This window comes from Balaenoptera musculus, chromosome 4, assembly GCF_009873245.2.
Source record: "Balaenoptera musculus isolate JJ_BM4_2016_0621 chromosome 4, mBalMus1.pri.v3, whole genome shotgun sequence".
In the NCBI taxonomy this organism is placed as follows: domain Eukaryota; kingdom Metazoa; phylum Chordata; class Mammalia; order Artiodactyla; family Balaenopteridae; genus Balaenoptera; species Balaenoptera musculus.
Window position 1 is genome coordinate 95762018 of NC_045788.1, and position 17057 is coordinate 95779074.

At 41.7% G+C, this 17057-nt stretch overlaps 1 protein-coding gene across 3 annotated transcripts in view; it reads right to left on the reverse strand.

Annotated features, from left to right (window-relative positions):
* Positions 1–6989, reverse strand: part of NXPE3 (neurexophilin and PC-esterase domain family member 3) — a 54367-nt gene extending 47378 nt beyond the window's left edge. For 2 of the 3 annotated variants that reach the window (XM_036851820.1, XM_036851818.1), the window contains exons 1-2: positions 6872–6989; positions 3412–3603 (exon numbers count right to left, since the gene is read on the reverse strand). The gene's annotated coding sequence lies outside the window, so the exon portion shown is untranslated. The remainder of the gene's footprint in view (positions 1–3411; positions 3604–6871) is intronic. The other variant, XM_036851819.1, reaches the window with a different exon arrangement.
* Between the last annotated feature and the right edge of the window lie 10068 nt (positions 6990–17057).

Genomic DNA, 17057 nt, shown 5'->3' on the forward strand with positions numbered 1-17057 from the left:
TAAATAAAACCACTTCCCTTCCCTTACAGTTTAAGTTTTATTACATTACTAGAGTAATTATATTTAAAGAGCAGTAAGAAGAAAACCTGTGATTTTATGAGAAGATCTGGGATTAGGTGCAAACCATTCTGATAACCTCTGGAAAACAGGGATGCCATCCCTCTGTATGGCAGGAGACAGGACACACCCTTTGGGTTTCTGGCTCCCTCACCACACATGTGGTTCTGATGCTTCCTCAGCTGAGTAACAAGGCACAGGAGCAAAGACACCTGCCCTGAAGATGTAGGAGAGGAAAGCTAAGCTTCAGGAGTAACAGCTCCCCCAAACCCTTCAGCACACCTGCTAGAGGCAGAGGACTTGACAGTATGTGGCTCCTAACTGTTCTTCCATGTAATTATTTTAAAATGCTCTCCCCAGCTGCTTTTTTTTTTAATTAATTAATTTATTTATTTATTTATTTATGGCTGAGTTGGGTCTTCGTTTCTGTGCAAGGGCTTTCTCTAGCTGCGGCAAGTGGGGGCCACTCTTCATCGCGGTGCGCGGGCCTCTCACTATCGCGGCCTCTCTTGTTGCGGAGCACAGGCTCCAGACGCGCAGGCTCAGTAGTTGTGGCTCAAGGGCCCAGTTGCTCCGTGGCATGTGGGATCTTCCCAGACCAGGGCTCGAACCCGTGTCCCCTGCATTGGCAGGCGGATTCTCAACCACTGCACCACCAGGGAAGTCCCCAAGCTGCTTTTATGATATAGGTAAGCAGTGAAAATGTTAGTGTTTAGTTCCCAGTGAGGCTTTCCATGGAAGGCAGGATAGAGAGGTAAAGGTGAAGAGGGTGCGTAACCACAGTGCAGAGGACCTCAGACTCCCTCAGCTGCACCAATACTCCTACAGTTTTGTGTTGGACCTGGCAAGCCCCCTCTTCCCTCACTCCTCCACTCTTCTGGTCTAATCCGTTCCCATACCACAAGTCCCATACCACAAGGACATACAACAACACTTCGTCACCCCAGCTTCATAAAGGAGACAAGGCTAAGCTATTCCAATATGCTTTCCATCCTCAGAATTCCCACAGCACTTACGTTTTTCACTTCTCAGCTGATCTCTGTATTTCTATGTATTTCTCGTCTCCCCAACTACTCTATACCAATTAAGACTTTTTAAAAAAAAACAAAAAAAAACAGAAACTATATATCAGAGAAGAGCAACTTAAGGATAACAATGTATCATACTTTTTGATTCCTTCCCAGTACTTAGCTCTTTACATGATATATGCTGATTCAACAATCCACACGATAAATAATTATGGAGGCCTACTCTGTACCGCACACTGTACTAAGTGCCAGAAATTCCCCTGGCAGCGCTTACACTCATGTTAGGCAAGAGGTATTTCTCTCCTAAATTACACAGGAATAAATCCCCCACTCCTGGCCACCTCCACAGGGATGCCAAGTACTGTGAAAGACTGCACTTAACCATTTCATAGCCCCCCAACATCACCCCTCTCCAACACCCAGCTACCTACCCACCCTGAAGTGCCTGTAAATTCTAGGAAGGAAATGGCTGTGAAATAAAGGAAATAACTCTGTCTCCAGGGCCCCTCTGCTCCTCTGCAGAAACCCTTCTCCAGGAGCTGGCCACAAGAATCATAGTTTTCCACATGAAAGAATGCTCAACATCATTAATCATTAGAGAAATGCAAATCAAAACTACAATGAGATATCATCTCACACCAGTCAGAATGGCCATCATCAAAAAATCTAGAAACAATAAATGCTGGAGAGCATGTGGAGAAAAGGGAACACTCTTCCACTGTTGGTGGGAATGTAAATTGATACAGCCACTATGGAGAACAGTATGGAGGTTCCTTAAAAAACTAAAAATTGAACTACCATACAACCCAGCAATCCCACTACTGGGCCTATACCCTGAGAAAACCATAATTCAAAAAGAGTCATGTACCACAATGTTCATTGCAGCTCTATTTACAATAGCCAGGACATGGAAGCAACCTAAGTGTCCATCAACAGATGAATGGATAAAGAAGATGTGGCACATATATACAATACAATATTACTCAGCCATAAAAAGAAACGAAATGGAGTTATTTGTAGTGAGGTGGATGGACCTAGAGTCTGTCATACAGAGTGAAGTAAGTCAGAAAGAGAAAAACAAATACCGTATGCTAACACATATATGGAATCTAAGGGGAAAAAAATAGGTCATGAAGAACCTAGGGGTAAGAAGGGAATAAAGACACAGACCTACTAGAGAATGGACTTGAGGACACGGGGAGGGGGAAGGGTAAGCTGGGACGAAGTGAGAGAGTGGCATGGACATATATACACTACCAAACGTAAAACAGAGAGCTAGTGGGAAGCAGCCGCATAACACAGGGAGATCAGCTCGGTGCTTTGTGACCACCTAGAGGGGTGGGATAGAGAGGGTGGGAGGGAGGGAGATGCAAGAGGGAAGAGATATGGGAACATATGTATATGTATAACTGATTCACTTTGTTATAAAGCAGAAACTAACACACCATTGTAAAGCAATTATACTCCAATAAAGATGTTAAAAAAAAAAAAAAATCATAGGTTTCCTTGATGGCCAGAGAGGGAAGACCAAAGATAATACTCCACAGGAACTCAGCTGCACCACGGTAGCCGTGGTCTGCGTACTGTGGAAAGGCCAGTAGCTCAGAGGACGGCAGTGTGGTTCAGAGCTGCTCAGCAGCAGCACAGCAGTGGTCAGTGGCGCAGAAGGATGGCACAAGGGCAGCAGACTTCAGAGCTAAAGGAACGAAAGGCCTTATAGGCAGCAATGCAAACATGCAAGAAGCCCCTCACAGCCAGGGACTTCTTATAAAAATCATTATGGAAGGTCACGCCAGGAAAAGATCTGACTTCCTGCTACAAGTAGGTGGAACACTGAGATTGAGAGATCCATCTGCACACCTAAGTAGATACAGCCTGAGGTGTACTAGACAGACCTCTCTTTGAACAGACACATACTAAAATGTTGATAGTTGTCACCTCTGGGTGGTTTTTGTTTTTCTCCTTCATCTTCACCAGGAAATAAAAATCACAAATATAAAGAAAAAAGCTGGTTTCTAAAAGTAATAATTAAAGATGAGCTATAGGAGAAACAAGGCATTAAATCAGATATGAGAAAACAAATTTAAAATGAAAGATTCCAAAGTGAAAAAAGAAATCTGTAACAGATTTCTGGGTTTTTCCTACAAATATAAAACCTAGGCATTATAGCAAGAAATCTATTTGCAAAGAGAGCAGGAAAATATCATTTGGTATCTCAAATTGCCTTAGAATTGAGTAAGAACAATAGTGCTAGATAGGAATGACTCTAAAAAAAAGTTTCCTAGATCAACCAAAAAATAAAAATATATAATTGAATTTAATTTACCTTTTTTTTTTTTTTTTTGGAAATTTCCAGTTCCCGAGAAGAGATACTTATCAGAACTAAGAAATTAGGGTTTACATCTAACTTTCCTTCCGGTGTAAAATCTGAACTCAAGCAATCGTGAGAGCCCTTATTCTTTTCTTGACACATTCGAAGCACATGTTGATGTTTTTCATTTTTATACCATTCTTCCTGCTGCAACAGAGATAAGCACATGAAATACAGGTTAAAGATACTGAAAATGAAGCAAAGGAAAATATATTTGAAATCAAGAATACAATTTTATAGCAAAGAGATGTACATAGATTTCAGTACAAAGTAGTGGGCGGAATAAGGATAGGAACATTTCCTTTCCTAGTAATAAAAAAAAAAAAAAACCAACAATAAGTGGCTATTTATATTCATGAACTTACACAGGGCAAATCATTCTCAGATCTGAGCTAAAGGTCAAAACCTTATAAATAGCAACATAACTGGAAAAAATATAAACCACAGATAAAAGCTCCATGTTATTTTTCTTTTTTTTTTTAATTTTTATTGGAGTATAGTTGATTTACAATGCTGTGCTGATTTCAGGGGTACAGCAAAGTGAATCAATTATACATATACATATATCCACTCCTTTTTGATTCTTTTCCCATATAGGCCATTACAGAGTATTGAGTAGAGTTCCCTGTGCTATACAGTAGGTCCTTATTTTCTTAAAGACTAGAATAATCATGTAGTTCAATGATCCATCCTACCACTAGAGAAAACAAGAAGTATCTGGACACATCTAAAAGTTGTGATCACTCCATGAGAATCTCAACTTGAGCAGTCTTGTTTTCAAATCTTTCTGAAATGTTAGTACACCATTTACTCATGCTTCATATTTATGTTCAAATGACAAGTAAAAAGTAAAATCCATGGTCTGCTGGGTCTGTTTTGCTAAATTTTGATTAAGACTATTTACCAGCCAATCTAAATTCTTTATGGTCTGTGGCAACAACCCTATACTGCCATTAGGTACCTGACCTCCTACCCCATCTCACAAGAGAATTACAAAGTGATTGCTTATATCACTTGGAATTACAATTGTCAGTAACAAATGAAATACTTGAGTTCAGTACTAAAAAGAAAATTAGGGGCTTCCCTGGTAGCGCAGTGGTTAAGAATCCGCCTGCCAATGCAGGGGACATGGGTTCGAGCCCTGGTGGGTTCGAGCCCTGGTCCGGGAAGATCCCACTTGCCGCGGAGCAATTAAGCCTGTGCACCACAACTACTGAGCCTGCGCTCTAGAGCCCGCGTGCTAAACTACTGAAGCCCCCACGCCTAAAGCCCATGCTGCCCCCGCTCGCTGCAACTAGAGAAAGCCCGCATGCAGCAACACAGACTCAACGCATGCAAAAATAAATAAATAAATAAAAACTTTTTCAAAATTAGGCAGCAACCCCACCCTCTGGGGGGGCTAACGTTCTTAGACAACCACTACACAAAAACAATACATTATTGAACAACCACACACCCAGTTTCTGGAACAGTCCCCATCCTAAATACTCTGACCCGCCAGCCACATAGATGTACTTGTCAGAGCAAGTATCTGGAATTTTAATTCAGAATACAAGGACCCCACACACAAAAGACAAAAGCACAGGTTTACATGGAATATATCCAGACTTAAATGTTCGTATCTTGAACTTTCCAAAGATCAGCTGTATTTCATAAGGTGCTGAGTAGAACCTAGAAACTTAACAGGGCAATGTCTAGAGGAAGAACTGGAGACTCATCCAAGACCATGATGATGATGGGTCAACCAAATAAGATCAATCCTTGGATAAAAATGAGGCAGGGACAGAAGTCTACACAGGGACAGGAGTCTACAGGACTTGTTTCCCCAGATTCCATTCCACTTCTCTTTCACATACCCCCATCTCACATGCCCAAAATGCTGACTCACCTAGGCCTTCTCTTCTTTCAAAGCAGCACCCCAATGCTTTCATAATATCCGGGGTGGGGGGGGGGGTGGAGGCGGGGGCAGTAGGGTAGAGAAGTAAACAAATCAGTTAAATAAGTCACAAAGCAAAAAGTGCTATAAGAAAAAAATAGGGCATGTTGATAGGTGGTGGTCTTTAACCTTGCATGCCCATTAATATCATCCCAGAAGCTTATAAAGATACCAATGCCTGCATTCCACTCAACCAACTGGATCAGAATCCATAGGAGTAGGGTCCGAGAAACAGCTTTTTATTTAAGGTCTGCAGATAATTATAATACACAGCCAGGGAGGAGAACCAATGGTATAGAGTGGCCAGAGGGTCTTATTTGTACAAATTGGTCAGGGATGGCCTTTCAGAAATGATGCTTGAATTGTAACTTACATTGTCCCTCCAGGACAATCCGATTCTGGGTCAATGGGGATAGTCAACCCTACTTCAGGGATCTATCCCTTCGTTTCCTTTCTCAGTAACAAATAACTGCACTGTATCAGGCCCAGAGAGATTGTGAGGATGAAAGACACAGAAGATATTAAACACAGTCAAAGGAAAGCGGAGCCCAAACACTATAGAGGAACAGTGTGCTGTTCTACTGCTTAGACTGAGACAGTTATCAGGGTCTGGGAGTGCCGCCAGCTTCAAGGGCACACTGATGTTCCAAATGATAATTAACCACAGTGAGAAGGGGAGAGATCCATCAAAGCAGCGTGATCCTTTATTCTTTAGAAAATGTGGCAACAATCCTCCTTTAGAGTAAATAATGAAAGCAAGGAAAATTTTACAGACAATTACAAATTTTGTATAAATCCTGTGAAGCCCTCTTACCACCACACTAGTGGTCTTTGATCAAGTGGAGATGAGCGACAGGCCAGGCAGAGTCTCCACATCACACCTTGTAGAGTCACACTTTACCCAAGCGACCTCAATGTGATGTCCCAAAACGACAGCTCAGTAAAACCAGAATAGTCCAACGCATGAGAGGACCGCCAGCCAAGAGGCAGCTGGGTCTCGGAGCAGCGATGCGACTGGAGATGCGGGCAGGGGAGGGAGGCGTCTCCAAGTGCCCCGCACTCGCTTAGAAAAGGTGTTAGGGGAAGGAGTCTTTAGCGGCCCGGAAGTCTGGGCTCCGCCGCGCTGCGGCTGCTCCTGCGGGTGTTGCAGCAAGTCGAGAAAGCTGAGGATGGAGATGCTCGCGCCCAGCCCCGCCCAGGGACCGGCTGCAGCTCAGGCTACTCCGGACCAAGGCTACGGCAGCCGGGGGCTTTAACTCTGCCCCGACTTGGGCCGGAGCCTCCCGTTCCAGGTTCAGATGCCCCAGCCATGACCCCCGGGGCTGCAGCTCCTCTGCACCGGGCCGGGAGCTCGGGAGCCAAAGCGCGGAGGAAGGGGCTTAGCAGCCGAGAGGCGCCCGGGAGGAGCCAGGCAATGGTTCGCTCGGGCGACAGAGGCCCTGCCCGGCCCTGGAGCACAAGCCGCAGGCTGGCACTCACCTCCGCTCTGGCCTCCCGACGTGCGCTCTCCGGCGGCCGGGGACCTGGACGCCCTGATCCGTCACAGCTGCACCAGGCCGCCTGGCCCCGGCTTCCTGGACCAGCTGTGTCGCCTCACCCCCGACCCCCGGCTGCGATTGGTTGAGCTCTGGGAGGGGCGGACCGAGGGCGCTGACTGACAGCCGCGGGCTTGGAGCGCAAGCGTCCTCCGGAGCAAGCACGCAGAGTTGGCGCCTGTCGAGCTCCGCACCACCAGGCTCACGCGCGAGGGTGTCCTGCTGCTGTTGCCCTGTGGTCTGAGCTCTGGCCCCTATCAGGACCCCGGCTCCTGTCGCCTTCAGACATCAGGATTTCCCCAGGGAGCATCCATTTCGAAGCTTTTGTCTTCTCAGCCTAAGTGACCAAACCCCAGATCCCCCTACTTGGGCCGTCTTTCCGCTAAGTGGCGCAATGTTTTGTTCCCTGCACCAGAGAAATAAGATTTGCCAAGCTGGGGCTTCCCTGGTGGCGCAGTGGTTAAGAATCCACCTGCCAATGCAGGGGACAAGGGTTCCAGCCCTGGTCCGGGAAGATCCCACGTGCCGCGGAGCAACTAAGCCCGTGCACCACAACTACTGAGCCTGCGCTCTAGAGCCTGTGAGCCACAACTACTGAGCCCGCGTGCTGCAACTACTGAAGCCTGCGTGCCTAGAGCCCATGCTCCACAACAAAGAGAAGCCACTGCAATGAGAAGCCTGCGCACCGCAATGAAGACCCCAGGCAGCCAAAATTAATTAATTAATTAATTTTTTTAAAAAAAAGATTTGCCAAGCTCCAGCAGAGAGCCATTGGATCCTTGAATCTTTCCTTGCTTGAAATTAGTGGACGTATTCTGTTAGCCCTTAAAACAACCCTTTTGCTTTTACTCGCCCTGTACATGACATGGGTCTTCCAGCAAAAAGGCCTGAATACTCCCCCCACACACACCCGAATTCTAGGTAATCCTATTTTGGACTTTCTTCTAAGCAGTAAAACGTCTGTAGCAACTATGTGAAATTCAGGAACTGAGAGGAGTCCTTCGAAGACAGAAGCACTTGCTCAGGAAACCGGAAGAGATGGCAGGGGTGCTCCGTGTTCCTCAGGGCTGGGAACACAGTGGGGTTAACCCCAGTTTATCCCAGCAAAACGCAGCCTCTAAAAGTAGACTGCCCCACCCATGCGCTCTAGGGCCCTCCCTTGCCAACTACTGAGCAGGTGTGCTGCGCCTACTGAAGCCCTGGCCCTAGCGCCCATGGTCCACAACAAGAGAAGGCACCACAGCAAGAAACCCGACACCGCAAAGAAGTGTAGCCCCCGCTCGCGGCAACAAGAGAAAGCCTGGCACAGCAACGAAGACCCGACACAGCCAAAAAGACAAACAAACAAACAACAAGAAAAAACAAAAGTAGACTGCCCAAGGCTATTGTTCCAAGGTCAAATATTTGACATTTACTGACCACAATGGACTCTATGTGCTCATTCAGAAGTTTTCATGGCAGACCTGCATGCATGGGTCACCCGTATGACTGGAATAAAAGGAGGTTCTACATGGGGCAGTCTCTTCTGGAGTAATCATTTCATTCTTCTTTCTCGAGGATCAGCCTTTTGTACTCATAAAAGGTGGTTTCCATTGCCTCTGTGCCTAATGATCAACAGCCCCATATAATAGACTTCTGCTCTAAGTCCCATCTTCCAGTAGGTGGACTCCCTGCCACCCGTCTTTCACAGTTTGGCTGTCTGGCAAGTGGCTAATACTTAAATAGGACATGCTGACTCCTAGTCATGATTTTGGACCATTGGTGAGCCTTATTAACCCCCATTCAAACCCCCTAAGGCATTTTAGTGATCTTATATTTTACAGTTATTACAGACACAAACAAGAGTGGCAGGGACCAGAGATGCCTGTCCATCACTACTAGATTCTTAAAAGATCTCTGACTGCGAAGTCACCACACTCCCAGTGGAGAGTACTACTGTACAAAAAAAAAACATGCACTTTGGATCCTAGCCTGACTCAGTCTAATTCACAGCTTTGTCTCTTATTAGCAGTGCCATCACAAACAAAGTACTTAACTTCTCTGAGTTCATTTCCTCAACTGTAAATTAGGGGCAACACTAACCTGCACTTAGGAATAAGTGAGAAGACAAATGAAAAGTACCAAAAGAGTGTCCCAAATCTCTTCCTCTTGAATTCCCTATCTCAGGTTATGACATAGCATAAGGAATTTCTAAATGTTGCATTTATGATAACCTAACTTTGAGCTGGGGAAAAAAAATGAGAACATAGGTTTGTATATTTTGATATGAAACCAAAGGAACTGGTCATTTCTGACCTGTCTGCAGAAATGGTTTAGATGCTAATGTTACTAAACTTTATTTCTCTAAGTAAAACAAAGAATGGATCCTAAGTTTAGGTAAACAAAAGCAAATTAAGCTTGTTTATGATGCAGCTAACTTGAGGGGTATTCACCAGCAAGTCTGGCTCCATCTCTGATGGCAGAAGCTTGCTGCATAAGCACTCCTGAGTCCACGTCAGCTCCTGATTCAGTTCCTTTGCTTCCTCCTTTTGAGCAAGTGACTGAAATTTGGGCCAGAAGAACCATCAAGCCATTGTTCAAAATAAGTGACTGCTGTCACATTGGATACCAACCATCCTATTGCAAAACACCACAGACAATGAGAGGATGCTGCCAAGGGTGGAGACTAGAAGAGGTATTTGGTGCCTGTATTAGTCTGCTCAGGGTGCCATAATAAAATACCATGGGCCGAGTGGCTTAAACAACAGAAATTTATTTTCTCACAGTTCTGGAGGCTGGAAGCCCCAGTTCAAGATGCCAGCTGATTCAGTTCCTGGTGAGAGTTCCCTTCCTGGCTTGTAGATAAACACCTTCTCAGTGTGTCCTCATATGGCAGAGAGAATGAGAACTCTCTGGTGTCTCCGCCTCCTCTTATAAAGACACCATTCTCATCAGGTTAGGGCCACAGCCTTATGACCTCATTTAACCTTAATTGCCTCTTGTTGGGAAAGGCAGTCTTTCAGGCATGAGGCTTTGGCTTGGAATACTTCCTGACCAAGAGAGAAAAGCTCGTGGCTTGTGCTGAGCTTGTTGCCTCGTTTGGGAATATTTTTCCCTGTTTCAGAGTTAATGCGTATTCCTTTGCTCCACTCTCCCCAGAGGGTTCCTTCACCCCTTCCACCATGTGATGACACAGTGGGAAAATGGCCATCTATGAAACAGGAAGCTGGCCCTCACCAGACACTGGATGCCTTGTTCTTGGATTTCCAGCCTTCAGAACTGTGAAAAATAAATTTCTGTTGTTTATAAGCCACCCAGTCTATGGTATTCTGTTATAGCAGCCCAAACAGACTAAGACACTTACAGTATACAGTCAAAACAATTTTCCAAAGTTACTTAGGTCATCTCCCTTTTTCCTATCCCCTTCAGTGAGTTTATGTCATACATCTGTAAAACATATTCATTTGTCATAGTCCTCATTCCATCTTGAGATCCCCTGATATCCTAGTTAAGATCTGGGGGGTAAAATTTGCATATAGTAAAACTTCAGTCTTTGTGTACTGTTGCATAGGTTTTGACAAATATCTAGAATCATGTATCCACAGCCACAGTACTGTATAGAATAGTTTCATCACCTAAAAATTCCCACGAGCAGCCTCACCTGCCCTCAACTCTCGGCTACCACTAATCCTGTTTTCTCTCCCTATAGCATGGCCTTTTTCCAGAATGTCATATAAATGGAATCATGCAATATGTACTCCCAATATTTTGATTAGCAAAAAGTTTGGAAACCATTACTCTTGCTGATTCAGATACATCTAAAACAATTACCAATATCCGCCTAATCACCAAATTGGGAGTCAGCTTCAATTTACAGCATTTTAAAAGGACTCTTCTCTCAGCTCTGTATGTTAAATTATCTAAATTTGGAAGAATCTTTTTTTTTTTTTGGCCGCACCATGTGGCATGCGGGATCTTGGTTCCCCGACCAGAGATCGAACCTGTGCCCACTGCAGTGGAAGTGTGGAGTCTTAACCGCTGGACCACCAGGGAAGTCCCTGGAAGAATCTTTTTTGAGGTGCAAAAAGATTTTCTTTTCCTTCAAAGACAAAAGAGAAAGTACACAGAAAGCCATGTTATTCTGCTGACTTGCTTTCAATCCCCTCTGTTTTCTTTTTTTTCTTTGGCTGTGTTGGGTCTTCGTTGCTGCATGTGGGCTTTCTCTAGTTGTGGTGAGCAGGGGCTACTCTTTGTTGCAGTGCATGGGCTTCTCATTGTGGTGGCTTCTCTTGTTGTGGAGCTCAGGCTCTAGACACGCGGGCTTCAGCAGTTGCAGCGTGTGGGCTCAGTAGTTGCAGCACACAGGCTCTAGGGCTCATGGGCTTCAGTAGTTGTGGTACACAGGCTCAGTAGTTGTGGCGCACGGGCTTAGTTGCTCCGTGACATGTGGGATCTGTGTAGGCTGCGGTCCTTTGACCCCCGAGGCCCTCCTGGTTCACTCACTCCTAGGCTCCTAACTTTTACCATGGGCCCTTGTTATTTGGACCTGTTCCTCCTGGTCACCAGTCTCCCCTCAGATATCCACAGGATATCATGCAGCTGCATCCATAGATAAGAGACCTTGCACCCTGCCTGTTGGGTAGCCCAAGGGACCCACAGAGGTCAGCCTGAGGCTGCACAATCCCCTCCCCAAGGCAGTAGGATTCATTACTTCCACTTTGGCCAGATTAGGCTGCTCAGTCTTCTCTGATAAGCTGTGAATTTTCCCCACTGCGTCATCCAGTGGCTGTTGTGTCATCCTTCCCTGTGCTGCCAGAGCACACGGCCTGAGCCTCTCTTTGGGCCTTATCACAGGCTGCCCTGTGTTATTGTCCATGTTCCGACCTAGCCTAGGCCTCTGCTAGGCTGTGAACTCCTTGAGGGCCAAGTTTGTCTGACTCCTTTCTGCATCCTTTTTACCTTGAATCACAACGACTTATTTATAAATATATTTTTCTATTATATTCTGAATTCCCTGAAAGTAAGGACTGTGTCTGATTCCTCTCTTTGTCCACTGCACCCGGCACAGGGCCTGGCACAGAGTAGACAGCAGTAAAGTTATGCTGAATGAACAAAGGAGTCAAAGGCCCTTGGCCTTCTGGAGCTAATTGAGAGGCCAGGGCAAGTTTCCCCATGGGAGAAGCAAGTTTTGTCCCTCTGTGGCTTGCACTCTCAGCCTGCTGAATACACCTAAATGAGTCTTCTCTGTGGGGGCCTGTATCCAGGCCAGTCACAGTACTTCCTGGGAATGAGCTGCTCTCTGGCTTGGGCTTGGTCCTGCCTGGATGTCCCAGGATCACAGCCCAAGTCTAAAGCCAAGCCTTGACCTGGGGTTCTCATTTCACTGGCATTTCCCCTCTGTCCCTGATTGGATTTTCTACAACTGTCCGCCTCCAGGGAGATGCTGGGGCTCAGCGTGTTTGAGCGTGCCTTGGCTCTGTGCTACCACATGCCAGAAATGCTCTCTGTACTGTAAGAACTACCGTGACTCTTTGAAACAAGGAAGATGAATAAAGAGCTTTATTCTGATGGCAATAAATAAATACATAAATAAATAAATTACCTGGTTTCAAGACTTAGTGTAAAGCTATAGTAATCAATATAGTGTAGTACTGATATAAACAAATAAATAATGGAACAGAATAGAATCTAGTTATATTTTAAAAACAAAAAAACAAACTCATGGAAAAAGAGATCAGATTTGCAGTTACCAGAGGTGGGAGGTCAGGGGAGGGGGTGTTGGATAAAGATGGTCTAGTTATAAAATAAATAAGTACCAGGGATGTAATGTGAACACTGCTGTATGTTATGTACGAAAGTTGTTAAAGGAGTAAATCTTGAGTTCTCATCACAAGGAAAAAATTTTTTTCTTTAATTTTGTATCTATATGGATGGATGTTTACCAAACTTATTGTGACAATCATTTCACAATAAATGTAAGTCAAATTCTTATGCTGTATACCTTAAACTTATACAGTATTCTATGTCAATTGTATTTCAATAAAACTGGGAAAAAAAATTTTCCAGACAAACAAAAGGTGCGTGAGTTCATCCCACTAGACCTGCCTTACCAGAAATACTAAAGGGTGTTCTTCAAGCAGAAACAAAAGGATGCTGACATCGTAGAAACTTGAATGTGTAAAACTCACTGGTAATGCTATAGTCAAAATAAGATTCTCTAATATTTCAATGTTGTTGTGTAATTTACTTACAACTGTAGTTTAAAAGTTAAAAAGGAGGGAATTCCCTGGTGGTCCAGTGGTTAGGACTCGGCACATTCACTGCCATGGCCTGGGTTCAATCCCCGGTCAGGGAAATAAGATCCCACAAGTTGAGTGGTGCAGCCAAAAAAGAAAAAAAAGTTAAAAAGGAAATGTACTAAAAATGACCATAATGACAAAACAATCCACTGAATGGGAGAAAATATTTGCAGATGATATGACCAATAAGGGATTAATATCCAACTCAACATCAAAAAACAAACAAACAAACCAATTAAAACATGGGCAGAAGAACTGAATAGACATTTTTCCAAAGAGGAGATGCAGATGGCCAACAGGCATATAAAAAGATGCTTAAGGTCACTAATCATCAGAGAAATGCAAATCAAAACCACAATGAGATTATCACCTCTCACCTATCAGAATGGCTATCATCAAAAAGAACACAAACAACCAATGTTGGTGAGGATATGGAGAAAAGGGAACCCTCCTACACTGTTGATGAGAATGTAAATTGGTGCAGCCACTGTGGAAAACAGTATGGAGGTTTCTCAAAAAACTAAAAATAGAACAACCATATGACCCAACAATTCCACTCCTGGGTATACATCTGAAAAAAACAAAAACACTAATTTGAAAAGATACATGCACCTCAATGTTCATAGCAGCATTATTTACAATTGCAAAGATATGGAAGCAACCTAAGTGTCCATCAACAGATAAATGGATAAAGAAGAAGTCTATATTTACATACACACACACACACACTTATACATACACTGGAATACTTAGCCATAAAAAACGAAATTTTGCCATTTACAGCAACATGGATGGACTTGGAGGGCATTATGTTAAGTGAAATAAGTCATACAAAGAAAGATATATACTGTATGGTATCGCTTATATATGGAATCTAAAAAATACAACAAACTAGTGAATATAACAAAAAAGAAGCAGACTCACAGAGAACAAACTAGTGGCTCCCAGTGGGGAGAGGGAAGGTGGGAGGGGCAATATAGGGGTAGGGGATTAAGAGGTACAAACTATTAGGTATAAAATAAGCCACAGGATACTGTACAACATGGGGAATATAGCAAATATTTTATAATAACTATAAATGAAGTATAACCTTTAAAAATTGTGAATCAATATATTGTACACCTGCAACTTATATAATATTGTACATCAACTATATGTCAATAAAAAATTAAGTAAATTTTAAAAATAAATAAATGAAAAAGAATGCATTACTAAAAATGATAAAGGTAACTTAATCCAGAAGAAAATTCAGAACATTTAAATCCTCATGGTTAGAGAAAATTAAAAATTAAAATTTAAACTTATATGCATATATTGTTACAGATAAGCATGATATGATGATCAACAAAATATTTTCAAACACAAAATATATTATTCAAGGATAAATATCTTTGGGAGTATAGTGGAATAGAAATATGAGTTAATAAAAAAAGGAACAATGGAAATTTTCTAATTCTTACTGAAAAGTATATTAATGTATTTTTAAATGGATTATGGTAGTTATTAAATAATAGCATTTGATTTCTCATGAGACATTTAGAAAAATGTTGTAATAATTTCATTTTTAAATGTCAATTCTTACAATGTGCCAGAAATTAAATGCTTTGTAACAAAAAAAAAAATACAAAAAACCGTAACTACCAAAATTTCTTATTGGATATACAGTGTTAAAAGTGTATCATCATTAATCTAAATGTGAGGTTACCTAAAAGTATACTAAAAGTATAAAATTTCTATATGCTATCAAAATGGTTATCAGCTTACAACAGAATGTTAAAAATATAAGACACTTTATGTAAGCTTCATAGTAATCACACACAAAAGAAAACCTGTAGTAAATACAAAAAAGATTACAATAAAGCAGTTAAAGCACACCACCACAAAAAAAGTCATCAAATCACAAAGGAAGATAGAAAGACGAAGCAAGGAAAAAAGAATCTACAGAACAGTTAGAAAACAATTAACAAAATGGCAATAATAAGTCCTCACCTATCAATAATTACCTTAAATGTAAATGGTTTAATTCTCTAATCAAAAGACAGAGAATGGGGCTTCCCTGGTGGTCCAGTGGTTAAGACTCCATGCTTCCACTGCCAGGGGCACAGGTTCAATCCCTGGTCGGGGAAGTTCCACATGCCGCAAGGTGCGGCCAAAAAAAAAAAGACCAAGAATGGCTGAATGGATAAAAAAACAAGATTCAATGACATACTGCCTACAAAAGACTCACTTTAGCTTTGAGGACACACACAGTGTGAAGGAATGGAAAAAGATATTTCAAGCAAATGGTAACCAAAAGAAAGCACAAGTAGCTATACTTAAGACAAAATAGACTTTAAGATAAAAATGGTCAAAAGAGACAAAGAAGATCATTATATGATGATAAAGGGGTCAATCCATCACCAAGACATAACTATAATTAATACTTATGCATCCAACTTCATGGTACCTAAATATATAAAGCAAATACAAACAAAACTAAAAAGAGAAATAAAGAGTAGTACAATAATAGTTGGAAATTTTAATACTCTACTCTGAACAATGGATAAATCATCCATGGAAAGAATCAATAAGGAAACAGCAGATTTGAACAACACTATAGACCAAATAGATCTAACAGACATAGAGAACATTCCACCTAACAGTGGCAGAACACACGTTCTTCTCAAGTGCACATGGAACATTTTCTAGGATAGATCATATGTTAGGTCACAAAACAAGTCTCAACAAATTAAATAAGATAGAAATTATATCAAGTATTTTTTCCAACCACAGTGAAATGAAACTAGAAATCAAGCACAGGAGTAAAGCTGGAAAATTCACAAACATATAGAAATTAAAGAACACACTCCTGAAAAGGTATATTAAAAAATATCTTGAGACAAATGAAAATGAAAAGGCAAAAATACCAAAACTTATTACAATTGATACCACACAAATACAAAGGATCATAGAGACTAAAATGAACAATTATACACCAACAAATTAGACAACCTAGAAGAAATGGAGAAATTCCTAGAAACATAAAATCTAGCAGGAGTGAATTAAGAAGACATCTGAGAAGACCAATAATGAGTAAGGAGATTGAATCAGTAATCAAAAACCTCCCAACAAAGAAAAGTCTAGGACCAGATGGTTTCACTGGTGAATTCTATCAAACATTTAAAGAATTAATTTCCAATCCTTCTCAAACTCTTCCAAAAAGTTGAAGAAGAGAGGACACTCCTAAGCTCACTTTATGAAGCCAGCTTTGTGCTGATACCAAATCCAGATAAGAATACAAGAAAAGAAAACTATAGGCCAATATCCCTAATGAATATAGGTGAAAATTTCCTCCACAAAATACCAGCAAACTGAATTCAAAAGTACAATAAGGGATCATACACCATACAAGGATGATCTTTCAACAAATACAAACATATATAATTTATATATAATATATATTTATTTATATATTATATAAATATTACATAAATATATATTACATAACATACAAATGTATAATATGTATGTATATATACCTGACATTATTATAATTATATATTATAAAATAATTATATGTATTATATAATGTATAATGTATAATTACATGATATATGCAAATATATAACTTATATATAATATATAATTTAAAATACAAATATAAGAGACTTCTCTGGTGGTACAGTGGTTAAGACCCCACACTTCCACTGCAGGGGGCATGGGTTTGACCACTGGTCAGGGAACTAAGATCCTGCATGCTGCACAGCACGGCCAAAAAAAATAAAAATAGAATAGAATAAAATAAAATACAAATATGATACTTCACATTTATATATACAGTTGACCCTTGAACAACACGGGTTTAGACTGCAT